Genomic DNA, 27,725 nt, shown 5'->3' with positions numbered 1-27,725 from the left:
CTGCTCCTCCAGGAGTCTGCAGACCGCTCTCTTCTCCCTCACCTCCCTCTTCTTGGCGGCCATCAGGCAACGCCTGGCCAGCTGGTGGCAGCGTCTGGGCCTGTGCTGCACTGAGCCTGGCAGCCGCCTCTCCAGCAGCTCTTCAAAGAAGACCCGGCAGCTGAAGCCCTGAGTCACACCATGCTCCGCGTGCGCAACCAGGGCCTCCCGGGACTCGAACACGCGGCAGCAGGCCACGCAGTGGAAGCCGTGCTTACGGGTCACCAGCCACTCCGGGGTGGTTGCGCGGGGTCTCTCCCCATGCTCCTCCCCTTGGTCGGTGGGCTCCTGGGTACAGGTCTGGGGCCCCTCCTGCCAGGGCTCCAGGTTGCTGACCAGGGACTCAGTGTTGGCCAGACTTGGGGCAGAGCCAATGGTGCTCTCCTCAGAGAGCTCGGCTTCAAATACCTGGGGCATCTTGCCCACGGGGGCAAAGGAGGTTTTGGTCTGCCAGGAGACCGCCACCCCCTTGACCGTGCGCACCTTGGTGAAATATGCGCACCTGACCCATGGCTTTCCTGGGGCAGCCCCGTAGCTGGAGGAGTGAGAGGTCTGCTCCGTGAAAGATGACAGAAAAGAGTTCTCAGATTGTTTTGGAATCTTCCTGGGCCTGGAGCTTCGACTTTTTTCATGGGATGTTGTTGACTGTTGTGCATTTTCCTCTTGGATAGAGACCTCTGAGAATAGAGAGTTAATTTCCTTGAGCTTTCAGGGCCCTTATTCTCACCTGTGACCCCAAAGCTTTGGTCATAGGGACCCCTGGAGGCCTCTCCATCACCACATCCTCCACCTCTGCAGACCCCATGGTTTCTTTCTTCTTCCCCAGAGACCCACCACCCTTTGGGGGCACTGCTGTGGAAGACAAAGTCTCCATTGTAAAGTGGCACTGTTTATGGTAGTTCATTTTTTAAGAAGTTATTTTTCTTTAATTCCACATTTATTGAATTCCAATGAATTTGTTCCTTTGGAACTTAGAAATGACCTCATTCCCATGAAGCTTCATAATAAATGTGTGACTTGATGTTTTGTATGTGAGTGATATTCTTAGTAAATTTGGAGGGTAAACACTCCAGAGCAATGGTCACCTCTTTTCATCCTCTTTTTACTGAAAGGCTTTTTATAGAGGAGTTATACGTAAAGAGAAGAATGTGTATATTTAGTTATGATTCTTACATGTCTACCTCTTCCTTGCACCCTTCTTAACCTAGCCACAGTAGAAGATGAAAATTGTTTTTCTCGGAATAGAAGCCCAGTCCTTAGTAGATGAAGTGAGGCAGAAAGAGATGGCCGTATCTGAGAACCTTGATGCGAGAACTTCAGATGGAGAACACACAACCTCCTCTCCTGTGTATGTCTCAGTGGGTTGTCTGTGTCAACCTAAAGGTCTGTGTATGTTTCTGAATCTGTGGGAAGGACTGCAGAGTTCAGGATGCAGAAAGAGATGGAGCTAGGTCGGGTGTGTTGGATGGAGGGAAAGCTTGAGAGAGAGAGACAAGATTCAGAGAGGGAACATGCCAGCAGTTGGTTAGAAGGATACAGAGATCAAGGAGGGAGCAGAAAGCAGGGCTCAGCCACTGAAGGGCAGAATGGGGCAGCAACAAAGAAGACAAGGCGGGGGCACACTAGTCAGTGAAAGAATGGATGACTAAGAATGATAGCAGAAACTGAGGTTAGCTATAGTTGGAATTTTAAAATTCTTTCCTGCTAGACTTTGAAAACATCATGCTAAATGGAATAAGTTAGTATTTGCCCTAAGTATAGGGCAAAGACTGTACGATCTGACTTATATGAAATAAGCAAATATATAGAAAGCAAAGATTATTGGTCGTTGCCAGTTGTGGGCAGGGGGAAGGGGCAGTTTTTCCATTGGGGCATTGAGGTTATGTTAATGGTTGTAGAAAAGTTTGGAGAAAGGTATTGAGAATGGTTATATGACTTGAAGAATGTAATGAGTATCACTGACTCATACATTAGAAATTATTCAGTTACGTTTTATGTATATTTTCAACACAATTTAAAAAAATAAAACTTTGCAATTACAAGAGAAAAAAAACGATCTATACTATAGCTGTCTTTACCTAGAAGAAATGTTAAACCCTTCGATAAAGATGGTCAGGAGACCTTGGAGGAGAAGGGAAATCCCTAGAGCTAGAGGGGCAGGGCCTTCCTGGACCTTCTTCTGCCTGAGTCCAGGCTGAGGACTGTGGCAGCTTACATTGACTGGGAACTCTGAATGAACGTGTCGTACTGTGCTCCATCACACCACCCACTCCCAAAACCTCCTGATAAATTTGATATATTTTTTTAATTCGCATGATATATTAATTCATTCTCATGAAAAAATGAAGTACAAGTCTCTGTAACCACACTTCTCCCTGGTTCTATACCCACTGCCCCAGTTGCCCACCTGCGTTCTTTCCGCTAACAAAGCAGGAGAGTTCACAAATCTGACTTGTCTGCTACTGTTATGGAAAGCCCCTCAGATGACAGTAGAATTCTATACTTCACTCACATATTTATTCCTTCATTTATTTATTCACACTATAATTTCTTACTGTTTACTAATTGACAGGAAGTTTTTTCAGGGGAAAGCCTCGATGATCCCTTGTGGTCCTTGTTTCCGGGGTGAATCAAACCCCTTGCTGCCCAGCACCCATCGCACAGACTGAATTTTCCTCCCACCCTTACCTCGGGCCTTAGAGAAAGGCCTCTTCCTCATGTATTGCCGCTCCATTCTGGCTGGGTGAAGATAAACCACGAAGGATGGTCACCGGCAAGATGTTTCTCCTCCTCCCACGTAGAGATGATGTCCCAAACTCTCACAAGTTGGGGACCTTGATTTAGGCAGAACCGTTTGTAATTTGGTATCCAAAGTCGCTCTCCCACAGGAGACCTCAGACCCACAAAGAGCAGTTGGGATCTGAGTGAGCACCAAGGTTTCCAGTAACTCTTGTGTGACATCATCGCTGACATCGCTCAGTTCCAAGGGCCCAGTTTGAATCTAAACAGCACACTAGGAAAAAATATGGCAACTGTTGTGGGAGAGGCTAGGAGGCTGGGAGGAGGGAAATTATATCTTAAAAATGAATTGAAATGTTCACTTAAAGAAGTCAACATCTAAGAGGAAGGAAACTGTGAGTTGAGGAAATAGAAGAGTATAATGAGTCGCTATTTCTCCCAAACCTCTTCTCTGGCCCTGAATCAAATCTCTCCAGCCCTAGAAACACAATGTCCACTCTGAACACCTCTCAGGCCTCCTTTGCAACTTAGGCTTCACACAGGCTGTTCCCTCTGACTAGTAGACATTCTCTCCCTTCCTGTTGACTGGTTCCTCCTCCAAGGTACCCAGTCTGTGCTTCTGGTTTATGTATTCAGAGGACCTAGGAATCTTTTAGTAATCCTCCATCATAGCACTGAGTCATAGGAGATGCTCAATTTCCCATTTGTGTCTTCCAAATGTGTTGTAAATAACTTGGGGACAAAGACGAGTTCTGCCTCATATTTGGCAGTCCCAGAAAGTGAGACAGAACCCCACCCATAGGAGATACCCAATATATATCTATTGATTAAATAAAAGAAAACTCTTCCTAAAGACTCACCCTTCGTAGCCATCCATGCAGAATGGAGTTTTTGGTCTGTTGCCTGGAGGTACCATCACTCAGTGGTGGTGTCTAGGCCACTCTCTCTTGACCTCCTGACTCTCAACCCTGTGAAGCCTCTTGGCCTGTCCACATGCTTCTCCCTTGGGGCCACTAAAAAGGGTAGGATTACATCATCACAGAAAAGCACTGAGACTCCGGACGACGTCTATGGTCAACCTGCCTGGGAGGCTTAGGAGAGCCCTCGGGGAAAGGTCCACTGTCCTCTGCTTGATCTCCTTTTTTGTCCAGGGGGCAATTAGAAAAGGAAGAAGCAAATTGTTGAAACATTTTAAGGCAGGGTTTGGGAAGTTGTGCTTGGTAGGTAGAGGAGAGCCTGAGGATTTGAAGGAAAAATAAAGATGTCAACATGGGAGCAGAGGGCTCGCTTTGTGTGACGACAGATGGTAGAATGTGGGCAAGTGGTTGGAAATATATAAAAAAAGAAAATCTCCTAACCATCCACTTGTATTTCACAATTTAGGTCAAGCATCACTTCCTGGTGGAAGCCTTTCCAACCCTACACCTGGTAGAATTTCCCACCCTGCTCCACACTCTATTGTATTTAAGAAACGCTTCTGCCACAACTAGGGACAAACTTGATTGCATTTACATGTTGTGATGGATAGCAAAAATGGCCACATGTTCTAATATGTATGTATCCATACATATTATATGACCTACAGCTCCCTTTCTCAAGAGCAAGATTCTTCCTCCAGTCCTTGAATTTGGACTGATCTATGATTGCTTTGGCCTTTGGGACAGTACAAAGACCAATAGAAGCAGAGACCGAATATAATTAGACACATCGTGACTTGCTCTCTTACCAAAAACGAAACCCATCACTCTCAAGTATATTCTAACTCATAGTGACCCTGAAGGACAGAGTAGAACTGCCCCATAGGGTTTCCAAGGCTGTAATCTTTACAGAAGGAGAGTGCCATGTCTTTCTTCTGCAGAGCAGCTGGTGGGTACAAACTGATTACCTTTCCTTTAGCAACTGAGCCCTTAATCACTGCACCACCAGGGCTCCTCCTTGCCCTCTTGCTGCTCTTCAAACACTGAGAACCCATGGGAACATCCCAGGCCACCCTAATAAATGACAAGAGACCATTAGAGAGAGAATCCAGCTGAGAAGATTTCAGGCCCTCTGCCCGCCAGCTGACATGGTGACTGATTCCCGATACATGAGGGAGCCCAGCCGAGAGCAGCTGAGTCTGCCCCAGACCAGAAGAACCCCAAACTGCCAACCCGGAAACCTGTGAGCGAAGTAACTGCTTGTTCTTTTAAGGCACTTCATTTTTGGGTCATTTCTTATACAGCAATTGATAACTGATTTGTTAACTGGGCTGTTTCTCTCACCAGACTGCAAGGAATCTTTTCTTAATCATTTCTGTATCAACAGTATCTGGCAGAGGGTTGTTCATGTAGTCATTAGACAGTAGAAATTTCTTCTTTTACATCATTTAAAAGTTTCTAACGTTATGTTTTAACTTTCTTTTATAAATAAGATATGGGTGGATTTGCAAGTCTAAGCTGAGTGTACATGTTTTTTCCTTAGGTATTAATCCCTTTTTCTTGCTATTACTCATACATTTAGACATAATTCCAATATTATACTTCATATTCACTGTTCTTTTTTTTATTATTATTATTCTGCTTTTCCTGTTTCTTTTTTTATTGGAATGATGAAATTTCTCTTACTTTCTTTTTCCTTCTAGAGATTTGAAAGTTGTATTTTCAATTCCTATTCTTTTATAGTAAACATGAGATCTTTGAACATTTTAATATTTGGTATATTGTATCAATTTCATATCTCAGTTCTCCTCTCAAACAGTGATTTTTTGCTAGCTGCCATTGAGGTGACTCCGACTAATGGTGAACTTAGGTACCACAGAACTAAAGGTTGCCAGGTCCTGTGTCATCCTCACAAGTGCCAGCAATTTAGATTCCATCATTATGGCTAATGTGCCAGTCCATGTCACCAAGGGTCTCCTACAGCCTTGTTGGCCTTCTTCTTCATCAACCATGATATTCTCCTCTAGGACTGATTAATCTCTCCTGATGACATGTCCAAAGCAAGTGAATTGGACAGTATTCTCTTGTGATCTGTAAGGGTTTAATTGTCCAATTTTCAGAAGTAAATCTCCAGGTCTTTCTTCCTAGTGTGTCTTAGTCTTGAAGCTCCACTGAAACCTGTCCACCATGGATAACCCTGTTGGTATTTAAAATACTGGTGGCCTAGCTTCCAGCATCATAGCAACATCCAAAGCACCACAGTACAGCAAACTAAGAGACAGGCAGTGAGCCGAACAGGGTATTGTTGTTGTTAGGTGTCATCAGGTCAGTTCTAATTTATCGTGACCCTATATACAGCAGAACAAAACACTGGCCAGTCTTGTGCCATCCTCACACTTGTTATTATGCTAGAACCCATTGTTGCAGCCACTGTGTCAATCCATCTCACTGAGGGTCTTCCTCTTTTTCACTTTCTACTTTACCAAGCATAATGTCCTTCTCCAGGGCCTGGTCTCCCCTGATAACATGTCCAAAGTATGTGAGACAAACACTCACCATCTGTGCTTGTAAGGAATATTCTGGCTGTACTTCTTCCAAGACAGATTTGTTTGTTCTTCTGGCAGTCTATGGTATATTCAATATTGTTCACCAACACCATAATTCAAAGGCAGCACTTCTTCTTCGGTTTCCCTTATTCATTGTCCAGCTTTCACATACGTATGAGGCGTTTGAAAATGTCATGGCTTGTGTCAGGCACACCTTAGCCTTCCGAGTGAGATCTGTGCTTGTCACCAGCTTAAAGAGTTCTTTTGCAGCAGATTTGCAATACATCATTTGATTCCTTGATTGCTGCTTGCATGAGCGTGGACTGGGGAACCGAATAAAATGAGATCCTTGATAACTTCAATCTTTTCTCTGTTTATCATGATGTTGCTTATTGGTCCAGTTGTGAAGATTTTTGTTTTCTTTATGTTGAGGTGCAACCCATACTGAAGGTTGTAGTCTTTGATATTCACCACTAAGTGCTTCAGGTCCTCTTCACTTTCACCAAGTTTGTGTTATCTGCATATCGTAGGTTGTTAATGAATCTTCCTCTAAACCTAATGCCACATTCTTCTTCATAGAGTGCAGCTTTTTGGATTATTTGCTCAGCATACAGATTGAATAAATGTGATGAAAGGATAGAACCCTGACACAAACTATTCCTGATTTTAAACCACATAGTGCCCCTTGTTCTCTCTGAAAAACTGCCTCGTGGTCTATGTACAGGTTTCACATGAGCAAACTTAAGTGTTCTAGAATTTCCGTTCTTTGAAGTGTTACCCGTAGTTTGTTATGATTCACACAGTATAATGCCATTTCATAGTCAATAAAACGCATGGAAACATCTTTCTGGTATTCCGGTATTCTCTGCTTTCAGCCCAGATCCATCAGACATCAGCAATGATATTCTTCATTCCATATCCTCTTCTGAATCTGACTTGAATTCCTGTTGCAACTTCTTTTTAATGATCTTCAGCAAAATTTTACTGGGTTTTGATATTAATGATATTGTTTGATAGTTTCTGAATTTTGTTGAATCACTTTCTTTGGAATGTGCACAAACATGGATCTCTTCCAATCGGTTGGCTAAATTATTCAGCCAGTGCTGCATCTGTTTGTTGAAACATCTCAATTGGTACCTGTCAGTTCTTGGAGTCTTGTTTTGCCAATGCCTTCAGTGAAGCTCGGAGTTCTTCCTTCAGTACCATCAGTTCTTGATGACATGCTACCTCCTGAAATGGTTGAACATCGACCCATGCTTTTGTGTGTGTGTGTGTGTCTGTGCCGTGACCCTGTGTATTCTTTCCATCTTATTTTGATGCTTCCTGTGTTGTTCAATATTTTGCCCATACAATCCTTCACTACTGCATCTCGAGGCTTGGATTTTTTTCTTCAGTTCCTTTAGCTTGAGAGATGCCAAGCATGTTCTTCCCGTTTGTTTTTCTAACGCCAAGTCTTTGCACATGTCATTATCATACTTTGTCTTCTCAAGCCGCCCTTTGTAAATCTTCTCTTCAGCTCTTCTACTTCATCATTTCTTTCATTTCCTTTAGCTACTTTACGTTCAAGAGCAAGTTTCAGAGTATCTCTGACATTCATATTGGTCTTTTCTTTCAGTATAAGGGCTGTATTTGAGGGTACCATCATTTTTATAACTTGCTAGTATCCTCTGTCAGGGCAGTTATTGACTGTAGCTGCACGCCACCTAGTTCTTCTGGTTTCAGGCTGATGGCGTCTCTGGTTTATGTGGCCATTAAGGGAAGACCTGTTATTCAAAGAATTATACGTAGAGGAAAATTTGTATATTTATGTATAACTTAAAGCTTCTCCTTTAAGATTGCCTTTCCCTGAACAGAAAGCTCTCACCATGTCATTATGAGAAATACTCTTTCAGTGTGAGGCCGAAAGAGATGTCCATATTTGAGAGTCCGATGGTACAAATCTCAGTAGCCAAGACACAACCACATCAACTGTGTGTGTGGGTGGGTTGTATATGTCAACATAAGGGTCTGTATTTTTCTGAGTATGAAGGTAGGATTGGCGAGTTAAGGAAGAAAGAGATGGAAGCATCTTGGGAGTGGAGTGCAAACTCCGTGACAGAAGTTGCAGCAGGGGATCTCTCAAGAGGGTTTTAGAGGCCAGTTAGAAACCTAGGAAACAAAAGGAAATAGGGCCAGTGGAGGGCAGCACTACAGTAGTGGTGGGGGGTAGCAAAAATAATGGTAGTGGAGAGGGCAACAAAACTGCCCTGAAAGGAGTGGCAAATTAAAGATTCTAGACAAAATTCAGGTTCAGAAAAGTAGGAATGTAAAAAAATTCTATCCTATAGCTCTCTTTGCTGTGAGAGTTTTTTAGGCCCTTCGGGAGATGTGGGGAGAAGACATAGGAGGAGAAGGGGAGTTCCTGAATCTAGGGGAGGAGTCTGCAAGCCATCTTCTGCCCTCAATGATGTGGGCTCTGGGCTCCTTCAACTTCTCACTCCCAGAACCTCCTGAGATATTTTCTTAATTCTTCACATAGTACATTAATATCATGTCATTAGAAAATATAATAAGTACGCTTCTCTCTAACCACCCTTTCCCCCATCCTATACTCTCTGCCCTAGTTATGCACTGGCTTCCTGCCTTTCCACCAGGTACAGATCCTAAACAACAGAGTGCCTGGAAAGCTCTCGAACTCCCAATGAATTCTGTAGCTTGATCCCTCACTTATTCCTACATTTCTTATTGATATAAGAATTTGGTTAATTGCCCACCAAATGACAGGAAATGCTTTCGCAGGACGCTCCTTCTTATGACTTTATCCATTCCCAATTCCTTCATCTTGTCCTATCATGGCTCTCTTTTCTGGTGGAAACCAGACCCTTTGTTCCATAACACACATCAATCTGGGACAATTTTTCCTCTCACCCTTATCTAGAGTCTTAGAGAAAGGCCTCTTCCTTCTGTATCACTGTTTCATCCTCTCTGGGTGAAGATGTCCAATCATAATGATGTTCTGAAGGATCTTTATCCCTTTTCCCAATCTTCATGATGCATGACCGTTTGGTGACTGGGGGACCCCAGTTTAGTCCAGAATTTCTGTGATAGAGTAGTTCCAGGTGCTCTCCCACAGGATCTCAGATCGACACCCTCTCCAAAAGAGTAGGTGAGATCAGCATGAATGGCATGGCTTCCATAACCCTGTGTGACATCATTCCTGACATTGCTCAGTTCCATGGGCCCACTTTAAATAGAAACACAGCAAAAAGAAAAATATGAAACAGTTCAAGTAGGAGCTTGAATACTGCCAGTCCCAGACTGGGAAAAGGGGGCTTAGATATAAAAAAGGAATTGCAACTTTTCTCTGCACTCCATGTCGTTACTATCCCTTGGTGGGGAGAGAGAGAGTACAGGGAATCGTTACAGTGTGACCAGGAGTTGATTTCTCCAAAACTTCTCATTTGACTCTCTTGGAATCATGTCTCTCCAGCCCTGGTCATACAATGTCCACTCTGAACACCTCTCAGGTCTCCTTAGCCTCTGAGGCTTCACACAGGCTCTTCCCCGTGACTAGATTTTCTCTCCCATCCCATCTTATGGCCTACTCTCTGGTGAAGCATGGTGGTTAAGAGAACTGACCCCATTGGAACAGATTGGGCTTATGAGCTCACCATAAAATGCTAAGACTCAGGAATTGTGGTCAGCCAGAATGGGAGGTTTAGGAGTTGACTTGGGGAAAGTCCATGACCTCTGCATCTTCCAGGCTCTGCTTTCACTCTGGAGCCCATATAGAAAAGGAGCTGGTAAATGGAGACAGCATTTGAGGAAGCAATTAAGAGCTTTGGGGTGGTGATGACTTCTCAGAGGAAAATAAAAGTTTCAACAGGGAAATGCTAGGGTCTACTCTTGTATGACTCCAAACTATAAATAGGGACGAGTGGTTGGAAAACAGTAGAACAAAAGATGATCTGCATCTGGTCACAAATGTACCAAATGCCTCAGTGGCTTCAGCCTGTCTCCTCAGACTTCTCTCTGGAGAAGACATGGGGCTTCCTCGACCCGGGCCTTTTTTCACGCCTTAACTATCCAATCATATTCTCAACTTGGTTCAGACATCACTTCCCTAAATATCCTCCTGGTAGATTTGTTCACTTCTTGTTCCCTACTCCATTGTACCTGCAAAACCCTTTACCACAGCATAAAACACAATTGCATTTACTTTTTGTGGTTGATGTAAGAAATGTCTACACATTTATCCTCTCTCTGTGCCCATGCCTTCTATGAGACTCTGGAGCGCCTTTCACTAGCAGTAGGAGTCTTTCTCCATCCCTCAGTTGGGGCTGACGTTATTGTTTTGGACATTGGGATGGTAGAAAACCTGATAAAATGAGAGAGTTGAAAGACTTTACATTGAGACTTCCCTTTTGTTGCTCTTAAACCATAAGAACTCATGGGAACATACTCAGGCCAGCCTGCTAGATGATGGAAGACCAATGGAGGGAGGATCTAGCGGTTTCACTGACTTGATGTTATGAACTGGCTCCCAGCTACCTGGAAGCAAATTGTAGACACATGAGGAAGCCGTGTTGTGAGCCACTGAGGCTGGCCCAGATCAGAAGAGCTCCAAACTGACAACTTGAAAAATTGTGAGCTGGTAAATTGTTGCTCTTTTAAGACACGACAATTTGGGGTCATTTGTTACACAGCAATATATGACTGATACAACTCTTAACTTGGCTGTTTCTCTCACCGGGCATTGAGGGAAATTCTCTGAGTCATTTCATCATCAAGAGCAACTGCCATAGGGTCTCACGTATAGCTGTTATAGTGTAAATATTTGCTGACTTCGTGGATGAATGAATAATATGAATTGTAAGTGAATCAGCACAAATTCATGTGTGCAAGAAAACTTGATATTTCTTTAAATAAACTGAATTCCAACTCAGAGCTCTTGGCTTACAAAATTGGGGTAAAATTTTAACCTTACTTCTTTGCAGGGGTATATTTGGTGTTGGTTTATTTTCTAGGTACCCCGGGGTCTAAAGAAGGACCAAGGTTTGGAGATCTTTAACACACCCATCGCCTCAGCCTATGTGGGTGATCTCTCTAGAAGCATTGTCTCTGCTGCTTCCATTCTCAGATGGAGCATGAGAACCTTGGCAGGGCTGGGAACACCGTAACGTGGTTTGTCTACTTGTGTGCCTGCATTACCCTTTGAGGTGCTGCCACCTAGCCCAGGGCATTATCAAGAAGCAGGCCTCACCCCTTCCCAATGTGTAGGTCTCTGCTGTCTGACTCCCACTCTTCCCTTGGTTTCCAGTTCACTCAATGTGATTACTGCAATGAGCTGAGACTCTTACAACAGACTCTTCAGAGTCTCGAAGTTTCATGGCTTTAACTCTGTGAGTCCAGTTACCTCTTCAAATGAGGTAGGGAAGGTTGAAAAACATAGGAAGATTTTATTTTGAATTTAATGTTTCAATAAAATTTCTTGCCATGCATTTTCAAATGGTTCTGCCTAACAATTGCCTCTGTTCTCTTACAAGATGCAGGACAATGAAGAGGGAATGTTTGTTGTATCATAATCTCCAGAAGGATGCAAAGTGCACATGGGGTCCAATTTCCCCAGTGCTCACACTTGAGCACCACACCCACATGGAATCTCTGCAAGTGTTACTGAGTCCCTCACACATCCACAGTGAACAACTTTCAGATTCTCATAAGCAGGAATTATTTATGTCCATTATTTGTGTCCTAAGACGAGGAACTCCTTGGAGACCCTACTGTGTCCTACAGGGTCGCTGTGAGTCGGAATCGACTGCATGGCATCGGGTTTTGTTTTTGTTTTTTGGGGGGTTGGTTGATGTCAGCTGCAGGATAGTGTTTAAAAAAATGTTGACAGCATTGCAGGTAAAACCAACCAAATGAAACTGAAATGAAATGTCTTTTTTCACACTTACTGACCTCACAGTTCCTTCAAAGTGTTTACTTTCCACTGGGTTCAGAGGCAAGAGGGAACTCTTCATGAGAGAGACACAGCTTGGGACACCTCCAAAATTATATGCCTCCCTCCTGATGTTAGGTAACATTACATACTGTTTGGCTGGTTTATCATCTGAGTGCTCCACAAAAATAGAAGGCCCATGCAGGCAGGACCTTGTCTGCTGTGTTGGTCAGAGTGTCCTAGTTTCTGGCACCTAAGAAGCTTCCAAAAATGATATGTCTGATTGAATGAGTGGGTGGGTTTTTATAAAAACCATGGAAGTGCTCTGTTTATGTAGTTACAATAGTGAAAACAGGCATAAGGAAATGGAGACTAGTTATGTATGATTAGAAATGGAGACTAGTTATGTATAATGAGAACAGAACTTGTTCATGAAGAGATAAAAAAATAAGATGTATTAATAGAATGTACCCCCTTCACTTTGGCTGGAGAGAGATATGGTAAAATGGGTTCTTTTCGCCTACTGATTTATGGGTTCTATATATTTAACTGAAATGTTAGTCTTTCGGGAGTCACAAATATTTCTATTGAGATATAATTCACCGGCCATAACATTGCCTTTTATAATGTGCACAATTCTGTGGTTGCTAGTGTATGGACAGAGTTGTGCAACAATCACCACTGTCTAGCTTCAGGATATTTTCAGTACCCTGTAAATAAACGCCCTACATATTAGTAGTCATCTCATTACTCCTTTCCTCCAAGACATAGCAACTGCTAATCTACTTCCTGTCTGTGTTGGTTTGTCTGTTCTGGATATTTCATGTAAATGGAATCATGTACCATGCAGTCATTTCTGTTTGGCTTCTTTCACTTAGCATAACGTTCTCAAGGTTTGTCCATATACTGCCGTGTATTAGTACCTGATGCCTTTTAATGGCTGAGTAATATTCCATTTTACGAGTATACCACAGTTTATCAGTTCATGACTTTTGGATTCTCTCCACATTTTCGCTATTTATAAATAATTCTACTATGAAAATTCTTTTGTAAGTTATTATGTGAACATGCTTCAGTTGTCCTGGATGCATACCTAGGAGTGGGATTGCTATGTTGCATGCTAACTCTATGTTTAACTTTCTGAACAAGCACCTAACTGTTTTCCAAAGCGATTGGATCATGTTACATGTCCACCAGCAATGTATGAGGGTTCCAGTTTCTCCACATCCTCACCACTTGTGTTGTCCATCCTATTGATTTGAGCCATCTCAGTGGTTTTGAAATAATAGTGCGTTTTGGTTTTGATTCGCATTTCCCTAATGACTAATGAGGTTGAGCTTCTTATCATGTGATTATTGACCATTTCTATATCTTCCAAATCCTTAGCCTATGAATTTTTCTTCAGATTTTTGCCTGTATTTTTGCTTTCTTCATATAGTTTTTCATATGCCAAACATCTATATCTGTATCTTACCAGTTTGAGCCTTCACAGCTTTGGGATTTTTAGAAAATCTTTCTCTTTTACCAACAAAAAGCAAAACAAAACCTCTCATAGTTTCTTCTGAAATTTGTATGGTGACGTATTTTACTTTTAAATATGCTATCCTTTTGGAATTTCATTTCCTGTAAGCTATGAGAAAAAGGATGAAAATATTTTTACAGGTGATCTAAATGATTACCAAATTGCTGCAAGCACTCCGTTTTGCCTTTCTGCATAAGCCATATCTTAACTGCATTTTCCCATATTCCATGTAGAAAAGCATTTTTACAGAAGGAGGCCCGCCATTCCCAGCCATTTCATTTTAAGGTTTTGCTTTGCTACAATAGAAATCCCTTGTATACCTTATCTACACACCTGTTCTCATAGCCAATAAAAATTTTGTGTGAGTAGGACTCCTGTGAATTTATAAGATGAGGTTGAATTTTATAACTGGTTCCATGTGGTGCAGCCCAGCAGAAGGACAGACAGAAGCAGTAGCTCCAGAGGGAACAGAAGCTATAAGAACATGAGCCTCTAGAGATTTGCTGCTGCATTTCACAGAAAGCTCTAGACTTTTCTTTATAAGCTTATCATGATATATGGCCATCACCTTAGAACAGACGAGAATAGTGCTTTTTAAGTGAGGCATTCAGGACAGAACTGGAGAAAAATATAGAACAAAATCCTAATTCAAAAAAAAAAAAAAAAAACCCCAGAATTCTAGGTTGACAGAGACTGGAGAAACCCTGAGAATATGACCCCCAGACATCCTTTTAGCTCAATAAAGAAGTCACTCCTGAGGTTCACCCTTAACCAAAGATTAGACAGTCCCATAAAACAAAATGAGACTCCAGGGGCATACCAGCCCAGGAACAAGGACTAGAAGGCAGGAGAGGACAGGAAAGCTGGTAATAGGGGACCCAAGGTCAAGAAGAGAGAGTGTTGACATGTCTTAGAGTTGGTAACCAATGTCATAAAACAATATATGTCCTAACTGTTTAATGAGAAGCTACTTTGCTCTGTAAACCTTCATCTAAAGAACAATTAAAAACAAAAGTTAGGCATTCAGAAGGAGGGTGTTCATTCCTTAGCAGATGGTTAGACTTATGTGTTTTGGTGAACATATGTACCCATTTCTATTGGGTATGTATCTAGAAGTAGAATTGCTGGGTCATAGAATATATGGATGTTCACAGCTTTAGTAGATATGGCCAAAGCATTTTTAAAGTGGTCGTACCAAATTACACTTTCACTAGCAGTAGATTAGAATTCCAGTTGCTCCATGTTCTACCAAATAGTTGGTATTTCCATTTTTTTTTATTTTTTTATTTTAGCCATTCTGGTGTGCAGGATTAGGATCACATTGTGAGCTTTTATTAGAATTCCTCTGATAACTGATGTAGTCCCTTTCCATATGGATGTTGGCCATACAGAAATCTTTTAGAGAGCGTTCAAGTATTTACTTGTCTTTCTATTGAATTGTTTTTTTTCTTTATGAATCATCCTTTGCATATTTTAGAACCAAGTTTGTAGTAGGATGTATGTATTGCAAATAACTTCTGCTTCCACATGAATTCACCCTTGTAGCTTGTCATGAACTTTCAAATTAAAAAGCATGCCTTTTACAAAAACAGGCAAATGTATAGAGATGAAAGTTCATAGGGATTCCCAGGGACAGGAGGGAGGGAATAAAGGGGTGTTATTGTATTTTTTTTTTTATTGCATATGGAAACTGAGTTTCTGTTTACAATTATGGAAAAATCACACAGATTAAGGGTAGGGTTGCACAGCCGATTAATGTAATTCCTGTCAATAATGTGTACACCTGTACAACTCGTTCACTTGGCAAAGGTTGTGTGTTATATTTACATCAACAACAAAAATGTGTAGCTGCTGAGGCAAAATGATAGTACTGAATTGATGAGATGTTTTCTTTTTTTATTTTATTGTACTCTTTTCTATTTTCTCATTTGTTTTTGTAAGAAGTTACTGTTAAAATTAAAGATAATAAAATGTTTGCATGATGAAAGTGGATAGCAATGTCTATTCCACTAATTGTGTCCCTCTGAAGTTTAAATGAGGAACTACATGCCACTAGCAGACGCCCAGCCTTACTTAGCACTCAGGAAATATTCATTTCTCCTACTCCTCTGGCTCACGGTCTTCTCCCCGTCTTTATTTGCTCTTTTCTGTTTCCAACTGGTTGCATGTGACCACCAGGCTTTCTGACTCCATCATTCTTCTTTCCATACCAATGTTATTGTAACCTTGGAATCTTGGGCAGTGGTGAAAGTTACACACTGTCCCTGCCATTAGGAAGGGGACAAGGCAGTGCAGGTGGGAGGGGCAGTGGGGAAATTCGGCCTAGAGAAAGGACAGACCACCTTCCAGGAACCACACTGGCCTTCAGAGAGCTTTGTTGGCTGTGGTTCACCTGGCCAGCTTGTAGGCGTCAGGGTGCCCTAGGGCTCGGTGTTTAGTCCTCTCTCTGTGTTGACACCCTCTCTCTGAGATGCCTCAGTGAGTCCACAGCCATCGGTCTGTAGCTGAGGATGTGAGATTTACACCTCCAGCCATTTCAACTCCTCCTGGGTCCAGACTTATACTCAAATAGAAGCTTAAATCTCTGTATCGGCCTCTTCATGTATAAAATGTGCATTATAATGATACATTCCGCATAGGGCTATCATGCAGAACAAATATCTTAGGAAAGGAGAAGCCCTTACAAGAATCCTGGCACCACTGCATGTACTCAGTAAGTGTTAGCTGTTAGTATTATTACCTGACATCTCCATGTGGGTATCTAACAGCTATGCCATGTTATCAAGGCCACGAAACAATTCTGGTCCCAACTCCATTCCCCACACTTATCAATGAATTTCCCAAGGCTTCAGTGATGGGAGTCTGTGTGTTTTTCCACACAATGGACATGGGTACAAAAGGTTGGTCAGGGTCTTCATAAAAGTTGCTCCAAAGTTCATATGGGTGACCATTGAGACAAGTTACAAACAACTAATGCAGAAAAAAAAATAGAACCACTCTCAACTGCTCACGCTAGTATTCTCAGTCCAGAGTATCTGGTGAGGGCACTATTATGGACTGAATTGTGTAACCCCAAAAGGTATGTTGAAATCCTAACCACTGTACCCGTAAATGTGACCTGATTTGGATATAGGGGATTTTAAAATTATATTAATGAGGCCATAGCAGTGTAGGGTGGGTCCTAAACCTAGTCCCTTCTGAGTTATAAAAACAGCAGAATAGACACAGCCACACTCAGTGGCAGAGGAAGACAGACAACGGAGCAGATGCATCTACAAGACCAGGAACACAAAGGGTGGCTGGAAGCTGCTAGAAGCTGAAGTAGACGTGAGCCATGCCCTGAATTCAGACAGGTAGCCTCCTGAACTGTGAGAAAATAAATTTCTGTTCTTTAAAGCCACCCAATTGTGTTTTTTTTTTTTTTTTTTCTTACGGCAGCACTAGGTAACTAACACACATACCTGTCCTTATAAATCCAGCCCAGTGTAAAATAGTGCTTTCCGCTCCGTGGTCTAGCCCAGCTGGATCCCGCTGTTTCCCTGTCAGTGTCCTCTGCTTTCAGAGAGCTATGACAGAGTTGCCTTGATGCTGCTGCATAGACATTCACTTTATTTTTTACTTTGTATTTATAAAAAAAAAAATTTATCATTAACTAATATTAATTCTGGTTTTTTTTTTTAATATTAATTCTAATATTTTCTATGGTTTTTAAATTTTTCTGTGGAGACATTCCTATAATCTATGAATAATAAGAATTATATGTTTTTCTTTTTGTACTCCAGTGTTAAATATTTAATAGAAATAATGAGAGAAAGCATCCTGATTTTATTTCTAATTAATTTTAAAGAGAATGTCACACATTTCACCAGGAATTATCATGCGAGTTGTAGTTTTCCACATTCGGGAACTCCTTTTCTGTTCCATGTTTGCTCAGAGTTCTTATGTCTCAGTGTGTTTGGATTTTATCACTGCTTTTTCACCGTCTCTTGAAGTGAACCTATGTCTTTTCTTCCTTAACCTACACATGTGGTGAATTAAATTATTAAATCTTTAAAGTTCACTCAAGCTTCTTTGCTGACACTAAACCCCCTTGATGCTCGCATATTACGTGCTTTATACCTTGCTGGATTTCTTTGCCAGCATTTTATGTAGATTTTTGCATCTCAGTTGCTTAGTGTGCTTGTCCTGTAACTCTTCTTATACCTTCCTTTTCTAATTTGGTATCAATATTAAAGTCGCCTTAGGGAACAAGTTGGGGAGCATCTCATAGCTTTCTCTTCTTTATTGACTGTGTACAAGGTTGAAATGATCTGTTTTTTGCATGTTTGCTGGAACCTGCCTAAAAGTGATCTACCAAACCCAAAACCAGTTGGCCATCGAGTTGATTCCATCTTTGTAGGGAGATCTCGAACTACTGACCCATTTTGTGTAGTGATTAAAGGCCTCTTCTGATGCTACTTTACTTAGACAAATTTCCACTGCATGTTTTAGGCTGTTAGGATTTCATCTTTAAATATTATGTGGTTATCACTGTTTTCCACCTGATCCAGGTCAATTAATCCCAGATTTTCCATTTTCCTGAAGTGAGAGTGTGTATCTACTCCTGGTACCAATTCCCTTATCTAAGACTTATTTGCAAAGAAAGATACAACCCAGCCTCCTTGAGTCCATAATGTGAGGTTACAGTCTCATATTATGTGATTTTTTTGTAGTTGTTTTTTTGTTTTGTTATTTTTTTCTTTTACATATTCTGTAATTGTTTTTTTTTCTTAAATTTTTTTATTTTCCTTTTTTTTTCTTTTTTCATTTCACACCTATCTAGCAGTTTTAAGAAACCTTGTGGAGTAGTGGTTAAAAGCTACAGCTGGTAACTAAAAGGTTGGCAGTTCAAGTCCACCGGGCGCTCCTTGGGAACCCTATAGGGCAGTTCTACTCTGCCCTTTATGGTTCCTATGAGTTGGAATGGATTAGATGACAACAAGTTATTGGTTCTAGTGGTTTTAAGGTTGTGCATTTCAGGATCAGGTCTATAATCTAGCTGAGAACTGACTTCGGGTTCAGTGCGGTGAGGTGCCCAGTTGCACCTGTGCATCAAGAGAAGGCGCCTCAAGAACTAGGGGAGGGGGCGGCAGGGATGCTCAGAGAGGGGCACCCGGGGGAGGCGCGAGGTCCCAGGCAGCCCTGCCACAAGCTGGCGGGGAGCAGGAAAGAGCTGGCTTCAGGAGCCTTTTGTGACAGTCCCAGCCCACCCAGCCCCACCTGTTCCTCAGACCCACCAGGCTGGCAGGTCCCAACAGAACTAGGGGAAGCATAAGGCCATAGAGGGCAAGACCCAGGGTACACACTTGAGCCTGATCACAGCGCATATGATGGGATAGGAGGACAGAGGAGGCATGTGAGGACTTGGGTCCAGACAGTGGACACAGAAGGGTGGGAACTTGTGGTTAGCGTCAGGATCCGAATGTGGAGGCCTTCGAGATGCACTTCCCGGAGAAGAAGGTGAAGCCACAGAAGCCACACTGCCTGACACCCACCCCATCCCCCTCCCAGGGCCCCAGAGTGGACTCACCGCCTGCGCTGCCCTAGGAGAGCTCCCCAAGTGTGGTACTCTTAGTTTGAGGAGCAAGAGGAATTTATTTCCTCTGCTCTCATTATGGGTGTGAGCGGACTCTTGTCTGCACAGACTAAAGACGAATTATCAATATGAGCTCCAGACTCCAGATTTGACTTAGATATCATAAATTAAAACAGAGAAATACAACTTTAGCAATAAGTGCCTGCCTGGAGCCCAAGTTGCATTAAAAAAAAAAACCTGAACAAGACCCCAGAGGGAGTGAGTGATAAGAGGCTCCTTCTTTTGCCACCCTCCTGTGGTCCCAAGCTTTCTCTTTTCCTACCTCAAGACTGTATCAACTGCTCTGAAAATTTAGAATAAAGATCCCAGGAGTATCACTGCTCCCACCCCATGAGGATTTCCCCAGTGCTGGGTTAGACTAAGAAAGAATCCCCCTGAGGCTTCCGGGGCCTGTGTACTGGTTCAGAGTCAGTTCATTTTTCCTGCAATTGGGCATGACCCCAGGACATGACCCTGAGAGCGCTGACACTTGCAGAAGCCAATGACCCTTTCATTGAGTTTCTCTCTGTCTTGGTCTCAGGATCAGTCAGGACAGCTTGTCACCTCAGGAGGGTTTCTGTTGAAGGACACCTAAGCAGCACTATGGGTTTGTCCCTCACACCCTGCAAACCTGCCTCCTCTGAGCGGGACGAGGAGCTACAGAAACACTGAAATCTTTGAAACTAGCAGAAGCCACAGCCCATGGTACTGGGAGAAAAATGGGAGAGAGGTGAAAAGGTATAAAGGCCCAGCTGTGAAGGTGACCAGCGGCCAGGATGTCCTGAAGCCGCAAAGCTGACCGAAGCTGAATGGCCTCAAACCTGCTGCTCCTGAGCCCATCTTTTCTTTCAATGGAAAAAGCCTTTCCCTGCTCTTATGTGACTGGCCTGGAAGGGCCTTTGACTTATAACATGAAGCAGCCTCCAGAGCCTGTTGGGGCAAGTGATGGTCAAGGAGGCTCTGCCCAATCCCACCCTGCCCTTCCCACTTGTCAGAGGACCAGGAATTTCAGTCTTCCAGCTCCTGGGCTGATCTAGTGACTTGTAACAGGATTTCACTGGACCTCGAAACTTTGAAAGATGGGAAATACTGCCTGGGTCCTGGTCTCATTACAGAACTTACATACAGGATAAGAAGAGGAGTTGGGAATTGACACCTGACATCTTAGCAAAGGTTTCTGTTTGTTTAGGAGGGAAGAGGTAAAAAAGAAGGCAGTGTCTACTACGTCCTTTGCCATGTGTGTCAGGAAATCCTCACGAAGAGACTCTCAGGTAAGGAGTGATGGGAAATGCCTTGGTTTACTCTTAAACTTTGCCCTTGAGGCATTTTCTTTATGGAGGCATGTAAAATGTTGTCCATTCAAGGAAACACTCTAATTCTTATGTAGACTTTGTTTGTTGACAAGGATTTATTGCCATAGCAAGGGTTCTGGAAATGGGTTTAATATGCTGTGGGATTGCTTTTGGAAGTTTGGAAAAGGCAGCGGCCCACATTCTATGAAATCGAAATACCAGACCTACTGTGTCAGGTGTTGGAAGAGGGAATAAAAGCCTCCAATATGTGGGCATGTCTGAGTTAGTCTTCTATAAGACCATTTCTTGGAGGTCCTGAAGGACACCCATTTCATTAAAAGAATAAGGAATGTAGAGCTGAGGGGAGCACCAGCAACATGGAGCTTACCAATATGTACCTGTGCAGGGGGTCCCTGGACGCCACAAACAGTTAAGTGTTCTATACTAGCTGAAAGTTTGGTGGTTTGAACCTACTCAAAGGCACCTCAGAAGACAGTCCTGACGATCTGCTTTTAAAGGATCACAGCCTTGAAAACCCTATTGAACACTTCTACTATGCCCACATGGGGTGGTCATGAGTCAGAAATGACCTGATGACAGCTAACAAGAACAATTCTCTATAGGCTCAGGTTTTAGTGGAGGCTGGGCAGCCTAGTAGCAATGTAAATCATGGTATCCCAGCTGAACAGAGGCCAGGTGGAAGTACTTAACTGTCAGAAACAAGTTGTGTGTAGATTACCATAAAGGTCAGTAGCTCAGAGTATTAGTTATCTATTGGTGCATAACAAATCCCCAAACTTATCAGGTGTGAGATAAATGGAAAAATATTAAACCCATTCCGATAAATTTGGAACTAGACAAAAATTTTGGTATCACTCAACAGTTTTTAGGTGAAGGAATGAACTAGAAAATTTAAATAACTAGTACAAGTATTAAAAGATATTTAAAATAATGATGATATAGTTACATACCTGCATAAAAGACAAATGCATCAAAATCAATGGTTTCTCTCCAGTATAGAATAAGGGTCTAAAATTGGCAAGGGTGGGAAGGGCAGACCCTTCTCTTTCCCCTACTACTTGACTGTACCACACTGTGTCCAAAAGTGTAAAATATTTAGCAAAACATTGTTTTAACCAGAGCAGCAAAGGACCTCTATGAGGGAAAACAATGTATTAAAGTACATAAAATGAAACCTGAATATATGCAAAAATATGCCATATTTTCAAACGAAACGTCTTGTCAATTAAATGGAGGTCCCTAAAACTAATATATAAGTGGAATGCATTTCTAGCCGGAATATTAAGATAGTTGTTTTGAACTGTATACAGTAATCATATGCTACAAATAGTACAGTAGATAACAAAGAATATTCCTGTTGTTATGAGACTTGGAGACGATTTTTGACTCAAAGCGATCCCATCTGACTGCCCCATAGGGTTTTCTAGGTCGTAATCATTACGGGAGCAGAACACCAGGTCTTTCTCCCTTGGAGCCACCTGGTGGGTCCGACCTGCCAAACTTTCTTTGGATTAGCAGTTGAGCACTTAATCGCTGCAAAACCAGGGTGGTTTTACCAAAGTAAAACATGAAAAAGCAGGATAGTAACAGGTGTCTATCTCTTCGGGTAACAGAACAAATTGATATTATATAGCATAGAAGCTGACAAGTCGACCAATGAAACAGAAAATCTGTTAAGAAGTCACAATAACTTACAAAGGTAGCATTTCAAGAAAATTATATTTATTTAATAAATGGTGCTGACTCAAGTGATTGTTCTGGGGGACAAAGCTTGCAAAAATGTGATACACAAATGATAGATTTGGAAATCATGTGAAATGGAGATGACAAGGCTTAATAACAATTTCCATTTTACACAGAAGGATAAAAGTTAAGCACTTGAACAATGAGCAGTGAATTCAAACAGTTCATTCAGAGCAAATCCACGTGCCCAGTAAACATAGTCCAAGTTAAGAAAATATCAAACTGCCAGTGAAACTGGCAGAATTGGAAAATCAGCACCACCTATGGCTGGCTGGGCTGTGGGGAGAAGGATACCCTGAGACGTGGCTGGAAAGGTGCATTATGGCAGCCTCTAGGGGAAAGACATGGCCGTGGCTCTGTACTTTTAACATTCTTTGAATTGGAAATCTCACTCTGTGGAGTCTATTCCACAGAAACAAATCCTATAGTATAGAAAGGATAGTTATTATTAATATGAGGAAACTTTGTCCATTGATGGTGGAATGATAGAGAACTTATGGTAAAGCTACATCCTCAATAAAACAGGGAGTCCTTAGAATGAAAAAGAGTTGTAGTAGTTGAGTGGGAGAAATCTCTATGAAGTATTATGGAAGTATTACTGAAACAATCAAGGTGCAGAGAAGTGTATATAAAATGAGCACATCTGGGTTAAACAATAACAATTGTTTGAATATGCTTGAATACCTGTTTATGTTTATGTGTGTGTATAAATGAGAAGATGAGGATACATGTATGTCTGTGTGTGCTTGTTTAAGCAAGGATAGGAGAAACGACTTACCACATTGTTAACCTGAATTACCTTGGATTCACTTGTGGGAAAGAACAGGGGGAGAAGAATTAGAACATGCAGGAAGAGTGGACTTAAAAAGCATGGATGATAATGCTTCCGTATTAGTAGTGTTGTGTATGGACAAATAAATCTGTCTTGAGCAGAGAAAGCCAGAATATTCCTTAGAAGTAAGGATGGCTTTGGAGATCTTATCAAGAGGGACCAGTCCCTGGAAAAGAACATCATGCTTAGTAAAGCAGAGGTCCAGGGAAAAAGAGGAAGACCCTCAATGAGATTGATACAGTGGCTGCAACAGTGTGCTCAAATATAGCAACGATTATTAGGATTGCAATGACCGGACCGAGTTTTGTTCTGTGGTGCCTAGGGTCACTGTGACTCAGAACTGACTTGATAGCTTTTAACAACAACATATATAAGTCCAGATAAAGTGTACTGAGTTGATACCATCTATTTAAATTATTCATGTAAGTTAAAGACCCCAAAATATAGTGTTAGTGCCATATCTAATGACTTACAGAGAATCAAGGTAGAATGTCAAGTGAAAGAAGGGGCGAGAGCAATGTGGGTAGAGTGAGACGAAGTCTCCATAAAAGCAAACACCCCAGCAGATGTACTTGTGTACCTGTGACTGTGTGTATGTGTCCCTGCAGAGAGGTGTAGGAAAGGACACACGTGTCTATTAACATTGGATACCTTGTGGGAGCGGGAGCAAATTACATATGAGGGTGGGACCCTGACATAACTTTTTTGTCATACAAATCTGTAATCTTGAAAATGTAATAAAAAATAATTTCAGAACTTTGGAAATTGATAAACATTATAGATACATGTATATTTTAATGTGTTTCGTTAGATATTTTAAATAGGTGAAAATTTTCTATAATGACAGACAAAAGATTTTAATCACTGGAAGGAGAGCACACCACAGACAGTAATAATCAGATCCAGTGGATTTCTTGTTCTTGGAACCAGTGAGCTCTTCTGGTCTCTATAACTGGAAATGACCAAAAATAATTTTGGGAACTCAGTAGAATTAACCCCCAAACACGTTTGCAAGCACATGTCTACAGCTAAATGTAGAAGGCTGGACACCATGTGCGATTCACTAGGTAACTCATGGCGCTCCAGAAAATTCTCTTTCCTGGATGTGCTGGTACCACCTCCTCCCTGCCTTGACCCAGTGTATAACCTGCCTTTGTGCATTCGAGGCCCTTTGAGGTCTGAGCCTAGAGCATAAAAGAGGACATCAACTGGGAAGGTAGCTTTTAAGAAGATGTTGATGAAAAGATTTCAGAAAGCAGTACCTCCCCAGCCAGCCTCTCCTCACCCTGGGAATGCCAACCCCTCCCACCCTGATACCTCTGAGAATCTCTGATTTTTGTTTTGGATCCTTAGGAGACTGCAGAATTTACCTGGCCTGAACACCTTGGCTTTTCTCTGCCTGTGACCCTCTCCCTCACAGGAGCTGTCTCTGTCACTCTGAGGCATACACACAGGACAGACTGTGGATGGAGGTGCCCATCCTAGAGGCCCTGCCCCCTCCTTTCCTCTGCCCTCTGCGGTCTCATCGCCCAGAGAGATGGATGCATCCCTGTCATGTCCAGGGCTTCCCCACACCTGGGATTTGATGTTGTGACTGAGACTTGGTCTTTTTTGTCCACTGTTGAGTCTGGTCCTGAATTTGCCTCTTCCATCCATACCTCTGGTCACCTGTGTTCTCGCTGTTCTCCCCAGGTTCAGAAGCCTCTCCTCTCTTTTGCTTCTTGCACCTCAGAGGGCCTTTTTCTTCCATTTCTTTGACCTCGGGACAGGTCAGATTTGACCACAGGAAAAAAAAAAAAAATTAACAACATTTATTGACGTGTCAAGAACCAGAATGTACAGCTTTATTTAAAGGAGATGAAAAAGTTCCAAAGCTCTGCCGCTTACCCGAGGACATACTCTACAAGAAATACCCTGCAAGCGCTGGATCAACTCTTATCCAGAAATGGTTAACACCCAGGGGGATTTTTCTACACCACCTCCCAGTTACATTCCCCTAATGAGGCAACAACAATGCTTCCTAATCATAACCCCAAATTCACCCTAGGAGACCAGAAGACATGGCTGGGGTGAATTCATTTTCCTTCACCGGGCCCTCCACTCCTCCTGCCAAGCCCTACCTCTTTCTCTGCCTGTATGCTGCTGGGAAGGGACCCAGAGTCCTTGGTTTAGGGCTTTATGCCCACTGCTCACCTGCAGGCAGGTTTCCTGACACCCTGCCATCTCTCTGATTCCTTCTCCTCCAAAGAACTCAGTGATACCCCCTTCACCATCACACCTCAACAGGGTCCCCCTTAGCCTCCCAAGTCCCACTGAAATCCCATTTCCCTTTCCCTACTTATGCTGTGCTCATCCTTAGGGTCCCAAGATCTCACCATCAAGATGAGGCCTGTCCTGTCCTCTTCTGGGCCAGGGGAGCCTCTGAGGGGACCTGGTGTCTGCGGTCAGCTATCTGGGGCTTCTTCCATCCAAATCCCCCTTAGGGCTGGAGCTCTTTGTGCCCTTGGGGTGGAAGACTGGTGATCAGAGGGGAAGGAGGGTAGGATCTTCCAGGGAAGCTGGGTTAAACGAACCTGAATGGAGGTCTCTCTTGAAGGGCCCGGGTTTCCAGCCCAAAGGCCCTGCTCCTCCTAGTCCCAGGGTGCTAGCAGGTCTTTAGGCGCTTCCCCCTCTGGCCTTGGTGCTGTGCCTTCTGCGGCCTGGCCTGCCTCTGCAGCCTGTCCAGCTGGTGCCTCAGCCTCTTCAGTTCTTCTCTCTGCTTCTCCAGCTGCTCCTCCAGGCGCCTGCAGACCGCTCTCTTCTCCCTCACCTCCCTCTTCTTGGAGGCCATCAGGTAACGCCTGGCCAGCTGGTGGCAGCGTTGGGGCCTGCGCTGGACTGAGCTTGGCAGCCGCCTCTCCAGCAGCTCTTCAAAGAATACCTGGCAGCTGAAGCCCTGGCTCACAGCATGCGCCGCGTGCGCAACCAGGGCCTCCCGGGACTCGAACACGTGACAGCAGGCCACGCAGCGGAAGCCGTGCTCACGGGTCACCAGCCACTCTGGGGTGGCTGCGCGGGGGCTCTCCCCATGCTCCTCCTCTTGGTCGGTGGGCTCCTGGGTACAGGTCTGGGGCCCCTCCTGCCAGGGCTCCAGGTTGCTGACCAGGGACTCTGTTGGCCAGTCTGGGGGCAGAGCCGATGGTGCTCTCCTCAGAGAGCTCGGCCTCAAAGACCTGGGGCATCTTTCCCACAGGGGCAAAGGAGATTTTGGTCTGCCAGGCGACCGCCACCCCCTTGACTGTGTGCACCTGGGTGAAATGTGCTCACCTGACCCATTGCTTCTCTGAAGTAGCCCCGTAGCTAGAGGAGTGAGAGGTCTGCTTGGTGGAAGATGAAGGAAAAGAGCTCTCGGATTGTTTTGGAATCTTCCTGGGCCTGGGGCTTTGACTTTTTGTTTGGGATGTTGTTGACTCTTGGGCATTTTCCTCTTGGATAGACACCTCTGAGAATAGAGAGTAGATTTAGTTGAGCTTTCACGGTCCTTATCCTCACCTGTGAGCCCAAAGCTTTGGTCATAGGGACCCCTGGAGGCCTCTCCATCACCACATCCTCCACCTCTGCAGACCCCATGGTTTCTTTCTTCTTCCCCAGAGACCCACCACCTTTTGGGGGCACTGCTGTGGAAGACAAAATCTCCATTGTAAAGTGGCACTGTTTATGGTAGTTCATTTTTTAAGAAGTTATTTTTCTTTAATTCCACATTTATTGAATTCCAATGAATTTGTTCCTTTGGAACTTAGAAATGACCTCATTCCCTTATAACTTCATTATAAATGTGTGACGTCATTGAAAGAAGTTTTCTATAAGGGTGATTTTCTTAGTAAATTTGGGGTATAAGCACTCAAACGAGAGCAATGCTCACCTCTTTCAACCTCTTTTACTGAAAGGCTGTTTTACGGAGAAGTTATACTTAAGAGAAGAATGCGTATATTTAGTTAAGACTCTTACATGTATACCTCTTTCTTGTACCCTTCTTAACCAAGCTACAGTACGGGATTAAAATTGCTTTTCTCAGAATAGAAGCCCTTGTCCTTATTAGAGAAACTCCTTCAGCGTGAGGCAGAAAGAGATGTCCGTATCTGAGAACCTGATGCCAGAAACCTCAGATAGACAGCACACAACCACCTTGACTGGTTGTGTCTAGGTGGGTTGCCTATGTCAACCTAAAGGTCTGTGTATGTTTGTGAATATGTGGGAAGGACTGTAGACTTCAGGATCCAGAAAGAGATAGAGCTAGGTCGTGTGTGTTGGATGGAGGGAAAGCTCCAGAGACAAGATCCAGAGACGGAACCTGCCAGCAGTGTGTAAGAGGGATACAGAGACCAAGGAGAGAGCAGAAAGCAGGGCTCACCCACTGAAAGGCAGAATGGGGCAGCAACAGAAGAGACGAAGGGGGTACACTAGTTGGAGAAAGGATGGAGAACTGGGAATGATAGCAGAAACTGAGGTTAGCTATAGTTGGAATTTGAAAATTCTTTCTTGCTAGGCTTGAAAACAT

The 27,725-nt window shown here is 43.1% G+C and overlaps 1 long non-coding RNA gene across 1 annotated transcript in view; it reads left to right on the top strand.

The window, feature by feature from the left end:
• The window catches only part of LOC135229110 (uncharacterized), a 57,366-nt gene extending 31,214 nt beyond the window's left edge, over positions 1-26,152 (top strand). The window contains exons 2-3 of the long non-coding RNA XR_010319897.1: positions 20,490-20,571; positions 25,956-26,152. This is a non-coding gene — a long non-coding RNA (uncharacterized LOC135229110). The remainder of the gene's footprint in view (positions 1-20,489; positions 20,572-25,955) is intronic.
• Positions 26,153-27,725: the final 1,573 nt, after the last annotated feature.

Source organism: Loxodonta africana (genome assembly GCF_030014295.1).
Source record: "Loxodonta africana isolate mLoxAfr1 chromosome 14 unlocalized genomic scaffold, mLoxAfr1.hap2 SUPER_14_unloc_2, whole genome shotgun sequence".
NCBI classification, from domain to species: Eukaryota; Metazoa; Chordata; class Mammalia; order Proboscidea; family Elephantidae; genus Loxodonta; species Loxodonta africana.
This window is presented reverse-complemented; position numbering and strand designations above follow the sequence as displayed.